We start from the raw sequence: 16,966 nt of genomic DNA on the forward strand, positions 1-16,966 counted from the left end.
ATTTTACAGATGAGGAAACTGAAGCCTCAAGAATTTAAGTGTGTTTCCCATGTTTACACAGATATCAAGTGACAGAGTGGCAGGGTGGGGCTACAACCTAGACTGTCCCAGAACCCATAAGCCTCAAAGACCAGTCTCACTAGTTGTAGTGAGGGGCAGATAGCAGGGTGGTCATGCAGGTGGGTATTGGAGCCAGAAAGCCTGCATTCAAATCCCAGCTGTCTTGCTTATGAACCCTGTGACCTTGGGTGAATCACTTCATTAACTTCTCATTGCCTTTATTTCCTCATCTATAAACTAGGAAGAAGAAGAAGAGTAGATTATGCTTCATAGACTCATTGATTTAACATATGCACAGAGTTTAGAATGGTGTTTGGCACATAGGAAGCATTTAGCAAATACTGTCATTGCTGTTTAGTCACACCATGTGAATATGAGCCACATTTTAGACTATAATGCAAAGAAGCTCCTCCCTTCATCTTCTGGGTAACTGAAATGCTCAGCCCAGAGCAGGGGCTCAAGAGACATTTGTTTGAAGATATTGTTTTCTTGAGGCCAGATGAACTTCTTACTCATTTGGATTCCAGGTGAGCTGGGAGGAAGTATGCAAGTGATCCGTCTCTGCTAGTGTTCCCTAGTTTTGGGTGTGTCCCCCTTGGAAACTCTGCTTTGTCTAGGGGGCAACTGAGTAACTGCCACAGCTTCATCCTCAGAACAAGAGGAGGAGAAGGGAGGAAGTGAGTCCTGGGGATCGAGCTTCATGTCAGGTGGTGGTTAGGGAAATTGTTTACAGAGGTCCCTCCTCAGGCATAAAAACAAAGAGAAAAATATTTAAGGCTTTCATTTTCAGGTAACATTTCAGGGAGAGCCAGACACTCTAGATTCGGAACCAAGACAAAAATCCAATGACCTAACGAGATTCTAGAACTTTTGTGATGTGATTGCAATGTTTACTATCTTGCATCCTTTCCCCTCCCCGTGTTCCCATGGTGATTAGTATTATAATAAAACTCGGGAAAGAAATATGACCCCTGAACTTTGTCTTTGCAAAGGATGGAAAAACGGAGAAGCTGGGTCCCATGTAACAGCCACAGTTTGTAGAATGGATATGGCAGCAATGCCTGAAAGAAAGGGAAAACGCTGATTCTCTGGCTCCCTGGGGCAAAAGAAAAAGGAAAGTGGAGGAGGGGGAGTTTCATTGAACTTAGGGCTAATAAGTGGCTTTGGGACTGGTCAGGCAGAAGTCCTCATAGGTTCCTTGGTATATGTGTGGTCTCAAAGACCACCAGCCTCTCACCCCCTTGCAGCCTCTGCTGGTCTCGGAAACCCAAGCTCATTATTTCAACTGGCTGTCGGCATCTGTGCTGTTACACATAATGATCAGCAGGGGGCAGTGTAGCCAACATATTACTTGTGAGTGAGGGGCTGTCTGCTTTCCACAGGAGGGTCTGGGGAAAAAGTTCATGCAACGTAAAACTGCGCCTAGCTGTGCAGGCTCTGAGTAGAAGACTCTACCTTTTCCCTTTCTCGCCTCCAGGATTCTACTCTTCCCTCTCTTGTCTCTTCTTCTATTTCGCTTCCTTGCTCCCTCTGCTCAGCCGCCTACCTTTTATCTTTGCAAAGCATGCTCATACCCATTGCCTTCTTGGGTCCTCCCAGATATTCTATGAGAGATGGGGCCAGGTTAAATATCGAACATTTTGCAGATGAAGAAACAGAGACCCAGAGAGGCGCCTGGTCCCTAGCCCCCGTTCTTTCTTCCCATACACTTAGGGGACATGAAAGTCAACAGCCCAGGGTTACATTGTTTTTCATTGCAGAGAAGGCTCTTCTACCCCCAGGGGCACTGCACACACACGTTGGAATTAGAGCAAGAGCTGCCAAAGTAATAAATTGAGAAGGGGCTTGTTCAGAGGCATGGACTCTGGGGTACCGTCAATTTCATCAGGCCCTCCACGGAAAGGATGAAAAGTCAAAGGACTATATATCCTTTGAAGACACACTTGGGACAAGGTGGGAAGAAATCTTTCTTTGTGCTTGTTAAGAAAATACGTCACCAGTGCTCCTGGATCAGGGCTCGGTGGCCGGACCGAGCCAGTGAAAGCTAAGACTACATCCTCCGTACAGGAGTGTGAGACTATGAGTGCCTTCCTCCATCTCTTTAAACCTTGGTTTCCTCTCATATGAGGGGTGATTGTAACAGTGTTGATCTCACAGAGCAGTTTTGATGGAGTCCTGCACATACTCTGCATTCAATCAATATTGCTATTAGTATCAAAATAAGAAACTGACTGTTTTCATAGCTACTCTGTGTGAAAGATTGATTATATTGATGGTCTTGGTTAATGCCTGCTTGTAGCTACCCTTTGCTATGGGACCTTCTAGTCTCTGCCCACTCTGAGTCCAAACTGGACTTGGGTCTTGCTTTGGCCAATAGAATGCCAAAGTGACTTTGGCTAAAGGGACTCTGTGATAGTTTCAAGCCTGGCTTCCAGTATCCTTGAACTCTTCTGTTCTCTCTTGCTTGCTCTTGAAACATTGCCACCACTGTAGGGAAAAGCCCAGGCTAGCCTAGTGGAGGATGAGAATGACATGGAGCAGAGCGAGTCCAGTTTCCTAACTGAGGTTATTATTGGACCAGGCTCAGACACTGGACTTCCAGTCATGTGGGAGAGCCCAGCTAACATCAGCAGAACTGCCACCTGACTACAGCTGACCCAGGTACATGAGTAGGTCCACCTGCCACCAGAAGAACTTCTCAGCTGACCCATACCGACTTGGGAACAATCATAAATACTTATTGTTTGATGCCACTTACTTTTGAGAGTCTGTTTCACAGCATAGCTAATGATCCACTACTTAAAGTTTTACAGCGTTTCATTGAAGGAGGGGGGAAATGCTGGGTAGGACTATCTGAAAAGTGACCAACGTATTAGCTATATTACTAAATACTTAAGTCAGTAGTGATATTTTTAAAGTCTCAAGTTTAATGATAAGTGCATGATGATTCAGAGTAAACACTGGAATAAGACAGTCCTGATTCCAAATGCCTGCTCCACCTTTGACCAAATTTGGGAACTGCTGTATGCCTCGATCTCTTCTTCTGCAAAGTGGGGATGATAATAGTTGATGGGAAGAATAGTGGGGGGAATTACATGGGATAATCTATGTAGAGTGTTTAGCATGGTGCCTGGCTCATAGTAAGCACTCTGTAAAGGTTAAACATTTTTATTAATAGTGATGAATTAAATCTTCAAAGAACATCTCTACACACCACCATGTGTTTGCTGCAGATCCAGTTGATAATCCAGGATAGAATTTTGCAATTAATGCATTTAAAGCTATGAAAAAAGAAGAATTACAATTACATATATATTGTATATGTATGTGTGTATATATATATATATTTCCTTCTTTCTTTAATTAAAAAAGTAACATACATGTTGCTATATATATATATTCCAACACATATACATATTTCCTTCTTTCTTTAATTAAAAAGGTAACGTATACTATATACCTGAATCCAAAATTTCTCCTAGGGCAAAAATGCTGATTCAAAAAAATTTGAATTGTGAGTTATGACTTATAATTATGAAAATCAAACTCCACTTCGTTGCATTGAGGTCAACTTTATTTTCTTAGAAAAGAAACGTGCACACTGTGCTCTTCTGTTAGACGATGGCATAAATCTCTTCGGGTTGTGAGTGGTAATGATTTACCTTATATTTTGTTGAACAAGGAAGCAGAGCAATTATCCACAATAGCTCAGGTGAGAAAAAAATCATCCGACTAGGTAGCTCTTGTGTAAAGGTTTAACTCATCAGGAGATCTCAAAAGGAAACTAGACTTAGGTTTAATTCAAATTCAGGATGACACTTCAAGGATCAGTCCCTTACCAGCTTTCAGATTGTACATGGTGTTTATTCCTCATGGAGAAGAGAAACTGGGGAGCAGATAGGAGTCATGGAGAAATTCTCCAGTTTACAGAGGAATGCTGTGTCAACTCCTCTTTCCCGGACAGAATTATGCTGTGTGAACACTCACTGATTTTGTTGATTCTCAGTTAATTTAAAAAAAAAAAAAAAAAAGGTAAAAATAAACTTGACCCTCTCCCCAAACACTGGCTCTTCCACTTTTTTGTCTTATCTTGGTTCTGTCTTTGGATTCCTGTCCTGTCCTATCTGGTGTTAGCTACATGCTTGTGGATGTTGCACATAAGATCAAGGGATTTTCCTGGATATACTTTTTAACTTTCTGTCTCATTGATCTGTCTAATGTTGACAGTGGGGTGTTAAAGTCTTCCATTATTATTGTGTGGGAGTCTAAGTCTCTTTGTAAGTATCTAAGGACTTGCTTTATGAATCTGGGTGCTCCTGTATTGGGTGCATATATATTTAGGATAGTTAGCTCTTCTTGTTGAATTGATCCCTTTACCATTATGTAATGGCCTTCTTTGTCTCTCTTGATCTTTGTTGGCTTAAAGTCTGTTTTATCAGAGACTAGGATTGCAACCCCTGCCTTTTTTTGTTTTCCATTTGCTTGGTAGGTCTTCCTCCATCCCTTTATTTTGAGCCTATGTGTGTCTCTGCACATGAGATGGGTTTCCTGAATACAGCACACTGATCGGTCTTGACTCTATCCAATTTGCCAGTCTGCATCTTTTAATTGGAGAATTTAGCCCTTTTACACTTAAGGTTAATATTGTTATGTGTGAATTTGATCGTGTCATTATGATGTTAGCTGGTTATTTTGCTCATTAGTTGATGCAGTTTCTTCCTAGCCTCAATGCTCTTTACAATTGGCATGTTTTTGCAGTGGCTGGTACCAGTTATTCCTCTCCATGTTTAGTGCTTCCTTCAGGAACTCTTGTAGGGTGGGCCTGGTGGCGACAAAATCTCTCAGCATTTGCTTGTCTGTAAAGGATTTTATTTCTCCTTCACTTTTGAAGCTTAGTTTGGCTGGATATGAAATTCTGGGTTGAAAATTCCTTTCTTTAAGAATGTTGAATATTGGCCCCCACTCTCTTCTGACCTGCAGAGTTTCTGCCAAGAGATCTGCTGTTAGTCTGATGGGCTTCCCTTTGTGGGTAACCCGACCTTTCTCTCTGGCTGCCCTTAACATTTTTTCCTTCATTTCAACTTTGGTGAATCTGATAATTATGGATTGAACTCACCTCTGCACCAAGCAGACCTAATAGACATCTACAGAACTCTCCACCCCAAATCAATAGAATATACATTCTTCTCAGCACCACATTGCACTTATTCCAAAATTGACCACATAGTTGGAAGTAAAGCTCTCCTCAGCAAATGTAAAGAACAGAAATTATAACAAACTGTCTCTCAGACCACAGTGCAATCAAACTAGAACTCAGGATTAAGAAACTCACTCAAAACTGCTCAACTACATGGAAACTGAACAACCTGGTCCTGAATGACTACTGGGTACATAACGAAATGAAGGTAGAAATAAAGATGTTCTTTGAAACCAATGAGAACAAAGACACAACATACCAGAATCTCTGGGACACATTTAAAGCAGTGTGTAGAGGGAAATTTATAGCACTAAATGCCCACAAGAGAAAGCAGGAAAGATCTAAAATTGACACCCTAACATCACAATTAAAAGAACTAGAGAAGCAAGAGCAAACACATTCAAAAGCTATCAGAAGGCAAGAAATAACTAAGATCAGAGCAGAACTGAAGGAGATAGAGACACAAAAAACCCTTCAACAAACCAATGAATCCAGGAGGTGGTTTTTTGAAAAGATCAATGAAATTGATAGACTGCTAGCAAGACTAATAAAGAAGAAAAGAGAGAAGAATCAAATAGATGCAATAAAAAATGATAAAGGGGATATCACCACCGATCCCACAGAATTACAAACTAACATCAGAGAATACTATATATACTTCTACGCAAGTAAACTAGAAAATCTAGAAGAAATGGGTAAATTCCTGGACATTTACACCCTCCCAAGACTAAACCAGGAAGAAGTTGAATCTCTGAATAGACCAATAACAGGTTCTGAAATTGAGGCAATAATTAAGAACCTACCAACCAAAAAAAGTCCAAGACCAGATGGATTCACAGCCGAATTCTATCAGAGGTACAAGGAGGAGCTGGTACCATTCCTTCTGAAACTATTCCAATCAATAGAAAAAGAGGGAATCCTCCCTAACTCATTTTATGAGGCCAGCATCATCCTGATACCAAAGCCTGGCAGAGACACGACAAAAAAAGAGAATTTTAGACCAATATCCCTGATGAACATTGATGCAAAAATCCTCAATAAAATACTGGCAAGCCAAATCCAGCAGCACATCAAAAAGCTTATCCACCACGATCAAGTGGGCTTCATCCCTGGGATGCAAGGCTGGTTCAACATATGCAAATCAATAAACGTAATCCAGCATATAAACAGAACCAATGACAAAAACCACATGATTATCTCAATAGGTGCAGAAAAGGCCTTTGATAAAATTCAACAGCCCTTCATGCTAAAAACTCTCAATAAATTAGGTATTGATGGGACATATATCAAAATAATAAGAGCTATTTATGACAAACCCACAGCCAATATCATACTGAATGGGCAAAAACTGGAAGCATTCCCTTTGAAAACTGGCACAAGACAGGGATGCCATCTCTCACCACTCCTATTCAACATAGTGTTGGAAGTTCTGGCCAGGGCAATCAGGCAAGAGAAAGAAATAAAGGATATTCAATTAGGAAAAGAGGAAGTCAAATTGTCCCTGTTTGCAGATGACATGATTATATATTTAGAAAACCCCATCGTCTCAGGCCAAAATCTCCTTAAGCTGATAAGCAACTTCAGCAAACTCTCAGGATACAAAATCAATGTGCAAATATCACAAGCAGTCTTATACACCAATAACAGACAAACAGAGAGCCAAATCATGAGTGAACTCCCACTCACAATTGCTTCAAAGAGAATAAAATACCTAGGAATCCAACTTACAAGGGATGTGAAGGACCTCTTCAAGGAGAACTACAAACCACTGCTCAACGAAATAAAAGAGGACACAAACAAAGAGAAGAACATTCCATGCTCATGGATAGGAATAATCAGTATCGTGAAAATGGCCATACTGTCCAAGGTAATTTATAGATTCAGTGCTATCCCCATCAAGCTACGAATGACTTTCTTCACAGAATTGGAAAAAACTACTTTAAAGTTCATATGGAACCAAAAAAGAGCCTGCATTGCCAAGACAATCCTAAGCCAAAAGAACAAAGCCGGAGGCATCATGCTACCTGACTTCAAACTATACTACAAGGCTACAGTAACCAAAACAGGATGGCACTGGTACCAAAACAGAGATATAGACCAATGGAAATAATAATATCCCTCAGAAATAATACCACACATCTACAACCATCTCATCTTTGACAAACCTGACAAAAACAAGTGATGGGGAAAGGATTCCCTATTTAATAAATGGTGCTGGGAAAACTGGCTAGCCATATGTAGAAAGCTGAAACTGGATCCCTTCCTTACACCTTATACAAAAATTAATTCAAGATGGATTAAAGACTTACATGTTAGACCTAAAACCATAAAAACCCTAGAAGAAAACCTAGGCAATACCATTCAGGACATAGGCATGGGCAAGGACTTCATGTCTAAAACACCAAAAGCAATGGCAACAAAAGGTCAAAATTGACAAATGGGATCTAATTAAACTAAAGAGCTTCTGCACAGCAAAAGAAACTACCAGAGTTAACAGGCAATCTACAGAATGGGAGAAAATTTTTGCAATCTACTCATCTGAGAAAGGGTAATATCCAGAATCTACAAAGAACTCAATCAAATTTACAAGAAAAAAAACAACCCCATCAAGAAGTGGGTGAAGGATATGAACAGACACTTCTCAAAAGAGATATTTATGCAGCCAACAGACACATGAAAAAATGCTCATCATCACTGGCCATCAGAGAAATGCAAGTCAAAACCACAATAAAATACCACCTCACACCAGTTAGAATGGCAATCATTAAAAAGTCAGGAAACAACAGGTGCTGGAGAGGATGTGGAGAAATAGGAACACTTTTACACTGTTGGTGGGACTGTAAACTAGTTCAACCATTGTGGGAGACAGTGTGGCGATTCCTCAAGGGTCTAGAACTAGAAATACCATTTGACCCAGCCATCCCATTACTGGGTATATGCCCAAAGGACTATAAATCATGCTGCTATAAAGACACACGCACACGTATGTTTATTGCGGCACTATTCACAATAGCAAAGACTTGGAACCAACCCAAATGTCCATCAGCGATAGACTGGATTAAGTAAATATGGCATATATACACCATGGAATACTATGCAGCCATAAAAAAGGATGAGTTCATGTCCTTTGTAGGGACATGGATGAGGCTAGAAACCATCATTCTCAGCAAACTATCGCAAGGACAAAAAACCAAACACCACATGTTCTCACTCATAGGTGGGAATTGAACATTGAGAACACTTGGACTCATTGTTCACACAGGAAGGGGAACATCACACACCCGGGCCTGTTATGGGGTTGGGGGAGTGGGGAGGCATAGCATTAGGAGACATACCTAATGTAAATGACGAGTTAATGGGTGCAGCACACCAACATGGCACATGTATACATATGTAACAAATCTGCACGTTGTGCACATGTACCCTAGAACTTAAAGTATAGTTAAAAAAAAAAAAAGATCAAGGGCTTTACTATCCACAGACCCAGGTTGCAGGTCCTGTTTTAGAGGAAGTGGCAAGTTTCTTAAATCCCACCACCCAGAGGTGGCTCTTTCCAGCCTCTTCTCACTCATATCAGATGTAGGCTTTTCATCCCTCTGTAGGATACTGGTGTGTGTTCTTCCGGGAATCACAGTGAGTGAACCAGAAAAGCACTGGACATTGTCTCGAAAGCCTCCACTGTGAGTTGTCTGCCACAGATACTGACACCCCAGTGGGTTACAGAGCAAATCTGCAATCATACAGAGGTTTCTGTGCTACGCCACTGTGACTCACTGCTGGTGATCTGAGGTTCTTAAGCCCCATCTTTCCCCAGCCTGCCTGCCTTCGGGCTGCAGTGTGGTCGAGGCCAGATTGCAGTGGCCTTGAGATGGCAGACAGCTGGTGGGTACCCAGCACTCAGCAGTGGGACCACACCACCTATTTATGGTGAGCTCCTTCTGGATTGGTTGGTATTTGGACCTTATTGGTTGTTAAATGTTAACATTAATTCATCTAAAGCTTTGAAAAAAGAATTATCATTGCATATATATATATATATATATATTCTGTTTTTCCTTTAGTTAAAAAAGTAACATATACTATATACTTCAATTCAAAATCTCTCCTGGGGCAAAATTACTGATTCAAAAAAATGGAAATATCACCGCTGGTTGCATGTGACAGAAACCTAGTTTTTATTGTACCTTTCCAAACCCAGGGGAGGAACCACAACCATCCTCTCTGTCTCTATGCCTCTCTCTCTCTCTCACACTCCTATCCAGCCATCTCTACTTATTTTTGAACACAGCAGAAAATGGCTGTCCCAAAGCTCCCAATTATTTCATTTCAGACCTCTAGCAGAAACCAACCAGGGTCTCTGAATTGCAATTCAGAATTCCTGAGGGAGAGAATCTAATTGGCCTAGGTTGGATCAGGTGTCCATCTCTGGTCCAGTCAGCTGTGGCTAGGGGCGGGGTGGGGGGTGGTCACAGTCACAGAACACAAGCACACCATTTAGCCTGCCCCTGGGAGTGATGGGGCGGGCAGTTGTCTGAGAAAGGCGCGGTGGTAGGCGGCTTCTGAAATGCCTCCCAATGATCCCGACCTACTGGTATCGACACCTCTGTGTAATCACTACCCCTTGAGTAAGGGCTGGACGTGGTGGCTCACTTCTAATGAATCAACTCTGCCAATAGTAAGGAGCTGTCACTTCCAAAATTAGGTTACAAAAGACCATGACTTCCATTTTGCATGCTCTTTCTCTCTGGTTCTTCTTGTTCACTTGCTCTGAGAAAGCAAGCTGCTGTGTGTGCCCTGGGGAGAGGTCCATGTGGCAAGGGACAGAGGGTGGCCTCTGGCCTAGTGCCAGTGAGGGACTAAATCCTGCTAACAACCAAAGAGAGAGATTGGGAGTGGACCCTTCCCCAGTCCAGCCTTGAGATGGCTGCAGCCTTGCCTGTCACCTTGATAGTAGCCTCATGAGAGACCGTGAGGTAGAGTCACCCTGCTAAGCCATGCACAGATTCCTGACCCACAGAAACTGTGAGATAACAGATGTTGTTTTAAGCCACTAAGTTTTATCCCACCATTCCAGCAATCCTGCTCCTAAGCTACTAAATATTGGGGCAATTTGTTATGCAGCAATAGATAACTCATACAGGTATTTCATGATTGGAGAAACTCTTGAGGTCAGATGCCCGTGTCTTGTCCTTGCTTCATCATGTACCAGCTGTGGTCTTGTACAAGTCATGGAACCTATTCAAGCCACATTCTCCTCTGTAAAATAGAGATAATAATAACAATATGGTTGCTGTGAGGACTAAATGAGATAATATAAACCCAGTGCTTCCACTTAGTTTAGGTAAATTAATATTGACTAATTAAAATGAATATTAGCAATATCAATAAAGTTTAGCTATTGTTAGTGAGCTGTCACAGCTCTTCTAACCCTACATATTTGGGTCATTGGTGCCTCAGTGCCATCTTCAAAGAAATCTGGAGAATTTTATGCTCTTTACAGAAATGATATGGAAAGAAACATAAAATATCCAAAAATCTTGAAGCAAATGGCTATTTAACTACTAAATATACAGAGCTATTTTCATTTAACTCATTTTGGTCATACAGCAAAGGACAATTGCATATCATGGAGAAGACAAATAGAAATTGAACCAGTGCTCTCAGATTTGAAATATAAAAAAACAATTTGAGTTGATGGAATAAAATTTGGTAGTTTCCTCCCACAGCAAGGCATCTGACAACTTTCTGCAGCCAATTATTTTGTGCATGGAAATGCCAGGGCGCTGTGCAGGTGGCAATCCACCACAGAGACGAGCCTGAAGTTGAGGGGCACAGGGGTTGTCACTGGAACTTTCAAGGTTTCTGCCTTCTGAGGCCAAAATCCATGATGTCAAGGGTTTGATGGGATTTGCTTATTAATTCCAAGCACAAATGCTCAGTTCCTGTGTTTTCATTCCTCCTTGAGATGTGGTCTTTCTACCACTGGGAGCTGTAAACCTTGTTTAGTAGTGAGAGAGGCTAGATTTGCAGATCCCCAATCCCACCTCACCTTCATCCTTTCACTGCTCCAGCCCAAGGCCACTGTTGGAGCCCAGATTTCCTACCTGCCATGGCTGTGTGTTCGTTCCAGGAGCCAGGGGCTCAGCCTACCGGCCTCCTCTTCTCCATCCATTCACACCGCTGTGCCTCTTCCTTCCTGAGCCTGGCTACTGGGGGTGAGGGCGGTGTAGGTAGCTTCCTTAGCTCCCCTACTTTTCCTGTCTTAAGGTCAGGCACAGTAGAAGCCCTTTCTGTGTGAAAAGCAGCATTACTCCTTGCTGAGAAAACAAAGGGCAGCAGAAAGATTGAATGAGAAGTATGGTGGGCAGGTACCCTTTACAAAAAAAATGCCAAGCCCCCTGAGGACAGACTGTCTCTGCCATGAAGCTGGGTGCTTCTGGGGTCTGGTGGGGGTCACTGCATTTCATCTCCCTCACCCCAACCCTGCCCCTAAGGATGCTAGAAAAAAATTGACGGTATATCTATCTGTCTGTCTGTCTGTCTGTCTATCTATCTATCTATCTATCTATCTATCTATCTATCTATATCTATCTATCTATCTATCTATCGATATTTGTTTTTGCTTCCAGAATCACCCTCCTCCAATCCTCAATGAAATAAACCAATTAAAAAAATTACCAGTAACAACTAGACAAGGAAAGAGGCGATCCTCTTGCTATAAACTGAAAAGTATCCAACAAGAAGAAAAGCAGGAGATTTTAGTGTGACTTAATGTAGCCCCTCTTCCTACAGAATGATACAAAAGTAAGTGAGTCACAAAACCTTGAAAATTCTCACCAAATACCCCCGATTTGGATAGAAGCAGACAAAGTTGGGAATAGGGGGCTTAGAAAAAAGTCAAAGAAATCTTCCTAAGTGCAGAGGCTCCTATGTGTGGTTTCAGTATTTCCTGGCTCAATACAAGTTGAGCCAGGAAAAGCCCCAAAGTGTTACCATCTCCCAGGACCCCGTGCTGAATCCAGGGACTGATCTGAAGTCTGAGAATACTCCCACTCCATGAGAAGAGGGAGAAAGGGAGTACCCCAAACTGGACATTACCAAAACCTTAGAAGAGAGGGTAAGCCCAGTACTATACCAAAGGCTGCAGAAAGTTTGCCAAGCTTTTTCCAAGTTCCTGTCCCTGGCATTAAAATAGTATCTGGAAGGGAAAAAAGACCCCAGGTAAGGTTGGGAGGGTTTCACTGATAATTACTCTTCTTTTTGTCAGAGCCAAAAGAAGAACTGGACAGAGCTGTCTGCTTGAAGCATGAGCAAGATGAAAAGAAGCAATATGGTTACTAAGCAAGCATTTTGCAGAAGAATACAATGAAAGCAAAGACTTAAATAAGCATGGCAGGCATAAAACAGAGGAGAGACTGCAAGAAACAATAACCCAAGGAACCTAGGAAAAGTTTCTTGCAATTGCCTCAAGCTGCAGAGGAAATTGTTAAAAACATGAATTCAATAAGACAAGAGCCAAAATCAAAACCAAACAAAACCCAAATACTTCAGTGATGAAATTCAACAAACCAAAAGACAAACGGAGAAGCCAAAGAAAGAAGAATGAATGCAACACTCATTCCCAGGCAATCTTGGAGCAACTTCTGCAAACCTGTGGGGGAAAGAAAGTATAAATGTCCTTTGGGGATAAAGGCAATAGGAGACATTTATTTTTATTTTTTAAGGCAGAGTCTCGCTCTGTCATCCAGGCTAGAATGCAGTGGCATGTTCATAGCTCATCGCAGCCTTGACCTCCAGGGCTCAAGCAATATTCTCACCTCAACCTCCTGAGTAGCCGGGACTACAGGCACGTACCACCATGCCTGTTTAATTTTGTTTATTTTTTGTAGAGATGAGGTCTCACTATGTTGCCCAGGCTGGTCTCAAACTCCTGAGCTTAAGCTATCCTCCCACCACGGCCTCCCAAAGTGCTGGGATTGTAGGTGTGAGCCACCATGCCTGGCCAATAGGAGACATTTTAAACTTGCCCTATTTAAACTTGGCATCTATGAACCCTCTTGAAAAAAGCATAAATGGAAAAACCATAGAGTCCTTTTACTAAAGGATTCAAAGGGAATCAACTTTTATATACGATGATAAAAAGATTTGCATTTGCACAACTTGGAGAATGAGTTACCATCTCATTCCAGTCCCAAACAGTTGACTGTGGGAGGCTATGGGTGGAAGAGGTGTTTGGAACTGAAATTCAATTTTAACTCCATTTGAGAAGCTTACGAGGCATCCCAGTGGAGATGTTGAATAGGGAGTTGGATCTAAGAGACTAGAAGTTGGAAGACAGGTCTGGGATGAAGATACACATTTGGGAGTCATAGACATACAGGTGGTATTTAAGGCTTGAGAGTGGATGAGATCACTCAAAGGGTGTAGAGAAGAAGGCCAAGGAATAAGTCTTTGTTCACTCCAGTATTAAGAAATCAGGAAGAGGAGGAGGAATGAGCAAAGAAGACTGAGGTGGAAAGTCAGTGAGGAAGGAAGAAAACCAGAAGAGGGTGGTATCTGGAAGGCCAAGTGAAGGACGGGTATCAAGCAGAAATGCTATCAGCTGTGTCAACTGTGGCTGAAAGATCAAAGTAAGATGAGATCTGAGGCTTATCCACTGTTTTTAGCAATGCAGAAGTCATGGGCGACTTTGACAAGAGTGTTTCAGTGGAGCTGGAGCTGTCGAGTTGAAAGCCGGCTTGGAGGGAGTTTAAGAGAAAGAGTTGGAGAGGAATTGGAGCAGTAAATATAGACAAGTTTTTCAAGAAGTTTTGCTGCAAATGGGGCAGATAAATAGGTGAAAGCTGGCTGGGGTGGTGGGGTTGAGATAATTTTTTTTTTTTTTTTTTTGAGATGGAGTCTTGCCCTGTCGCCCAGGCTGGAGTGCAGTGGCACTATCTTGGCTCACTGTAAGCTCCACCTCCTGGGTTCACGCCATTCTCCTGCCTCAGCCTCCCGAGTAGCTGGGGCTACAGGCGCCTGCCACCACGCCCAGCTAATTTTTTGTATTTTCAGTAGAGACGGGTTTCACTGTTAGCCAGGATGGTCTCAATCTCCTGACCTCATGATTCACCCTCCTCGGCCTCCCAAAGTGCTGAGATTACAGGTGTGAGCCACCGCGCCCGGCCAAGATAATTATTTTTTCAAGATGGAACTGGATGTGGTGAGTAAGATTAAGAGGGGTGATTTCTAATTCTGTTAGGCAATTGGCCAGCTGATTCTAGCCTCAGTAATGAGCTCTGGGTTGGAAAAATAAACTTGAGGATCATCATTAGATTTAAAATTGCCTAGAGATGGCCCAGTGAAGTGATTTATGCTGTAATCCTAGCACTTTGGGGGGCCAAGGCAGGGGTATCGAGCTTAGGAGTTCAAGAGCAGCCTGGGCAATATGGCGAAACCCTGTCTCTACAAAAAATACAAAAATTAGCTGGGCATGGTGGCGTGCACGTGTAGTCTCAGCTACTTGGAAGACTGAGGTTGAAGAGGGGTCGCTTGAGCCTGGGAGGCGGAGGTTGCAATAAGGTGAGATCGAGCCACTGCACTCCAGCCTGGGTGACAGAACCAGACCCTGTCTCAAAAAAAAAAAAAAAAAGCCTAGAGATGAGATGATATGTCCTAGGGGAGTATGTAGACTAAGAGTCAAGGGCCTAGCAGAGAACCCTGAAGATACAGTTTTTTAACAAATAGGCAGAGTTAGTTGTTAAAAATCTGTATCTTCAGAGTGTTGGGGGCATGGTTTCCTCCTATGGTCATTCTTCTGTAGGCTTCTTTGTAGGTCTACAAAGCCAACAAAGAAGCCTAAAGGAGAATGACCACAGGAGTAAAATCAGGAGATCATGTTGTCACCAGAACCACGGAAGAGAATGTTTCATTTCAATAGGGTTGATGAGTGCCAGAGATTTAGTAAAGAGCAAAGAATTCTAAGTTGGATGTAGCACCATAGGAAGTTATTTGGGATCTTCAAGGAGAACGTTTCAGGAATATAATGGAAGAGAAGGAGATTTGTCATTAGTTGAGAAATTATTGGAATGATGAACTGGAGACAGTGAACACAGAACCCTATCAAGAACTTTTGACTGTGAAGGAGGTAGAGCGAGAGAAAGGGCAACAATTGGAGGAGGAGAGACTTACTTTCAAGATGGTAGAGCTATGCATGACTAAACGTTGATGGAAGGTTTCCAGGAGAAAAAGAGAGATGGAGAGAGGGGAGAGTGGGGAGAGGAAGGCAGGGAAGGGTGGGGAGAGGAAGGCAGGGGAGGAAAAAGGAGGGGAGGAGGGGAGGAGAGGAGAAAGAACTCTGAAACTTCCTCCACTTATGAAATAATAAAACTATCTGAAATCAGTTGGAACCAATATGGCAATGGACTGAGCTTGCTGACATCATAGCCTGAATTTCCGCTGCATACTTTCCCATCAGGAAGTATAAAGCATTAACTGTGCATGCCCAAGGACCTTCCAGACCTCCCCTTTCCTTCCACCAATCACCGGCGGCTAATCCCAGAATCCACTCCCAAACAGTTTCTAATGCAATTACTGCCTTGAAGCCAGCACAGGGAGACAGATTTGAGCTGGACTCCTCTCTTCTCATTTGCCAACTTGTAATAAAAGCCATTCTCTTCTCAAACACCCAGTATCATAGTATTGGCTTCTAACACACTGAGCATTGAGCCGCTTTTGCTAGGTAACAAGAGAATGTTCAACAAAGAAAAAGAAACTAGACATGCAAGAGTGTCTATTTATCATCTTCTACAGCAAGCTTCCACAAATAAGGATCCACCGGCCAAATCCAGCCCACTGCCTGTTTTTGCGATAAAGTTTGATTGCAATTCAGCCACACCCACCTGTTAACACATTGTCTATGGCTGCCTTACAGTTACATCAGAGTTGAGTGGTTGTGACAGAGACCTTATGATCTGCAAAGACAGAAGTTTTACTATCGGCCCTTTACAGAGAATTTTTGTCAATCCCTGTTCTATAGGAAAGATGGGAAGGTTTTGGAGAAAAGGCAAGCTTCAGAAAAATCCAACTTCTGAGTCTGTTTCCTTTTCTGCAAAATAAGGACACCATTCATTAAATCAGTCTTTCATTTCACAAATATTGATTGATTGCTACTATGTGCCAGAAGCTGGGAGTGCAGAGATCAATAAGATCTAGCCTTGTCCTTTGAAAGCCCATGGTCTAGTAGCAGAGATAGATGGATAAACAAATAGTTGGAATACTTAGAGTCCAATGCTATGTGCATGCTATGCAGATGAAGGGGAGGCATTTTACCTGGCTTGGATGGGGCTGGGAAGGAATCATTGGCATATGAGGTTGCTATGGTTGAGAATGAAGCCAGTCAGTGATTAGTGTGGCACAAGTAAAGATCAAAGAGAATCAAAGAGGAAGAATTCTGGAAAGCACTAAGATAGAAGGGCTAAGGGAAGGGAGACTGAGAAGGAGCAGTGAGAGAGGTAGAAGGAGAACAAGGAACGTGTTCCTGGTTGATTTTAGAACTATAGCACCCTATCTTCCAAAAAAGAACAGACATTTTTCCAGAGCCTAACATTTATCAGATACTGGCTAAGTGCAAGAATCTGTTCTAAGTACTTTACATTCATTTGGTAATCCTCAATACAAGCTGGTGGGAGGGGGATGTCTTCCTAGCCCAGGGTTATACAACTAGTAGGT

Source organism: Pan paniscus, chromosome 18, assembly GCF_029289425.2.
Source record: "Pan paniscus chromosome 18, NHGRI_mPanPan1-v2.0_pri, whole genome shotgun sequence".
Lineage (NCBI taxonomy): Eukaryota > Metazoa > Chordata > Mammalia > Primates > Hominidae > Pan > Pan paniscus.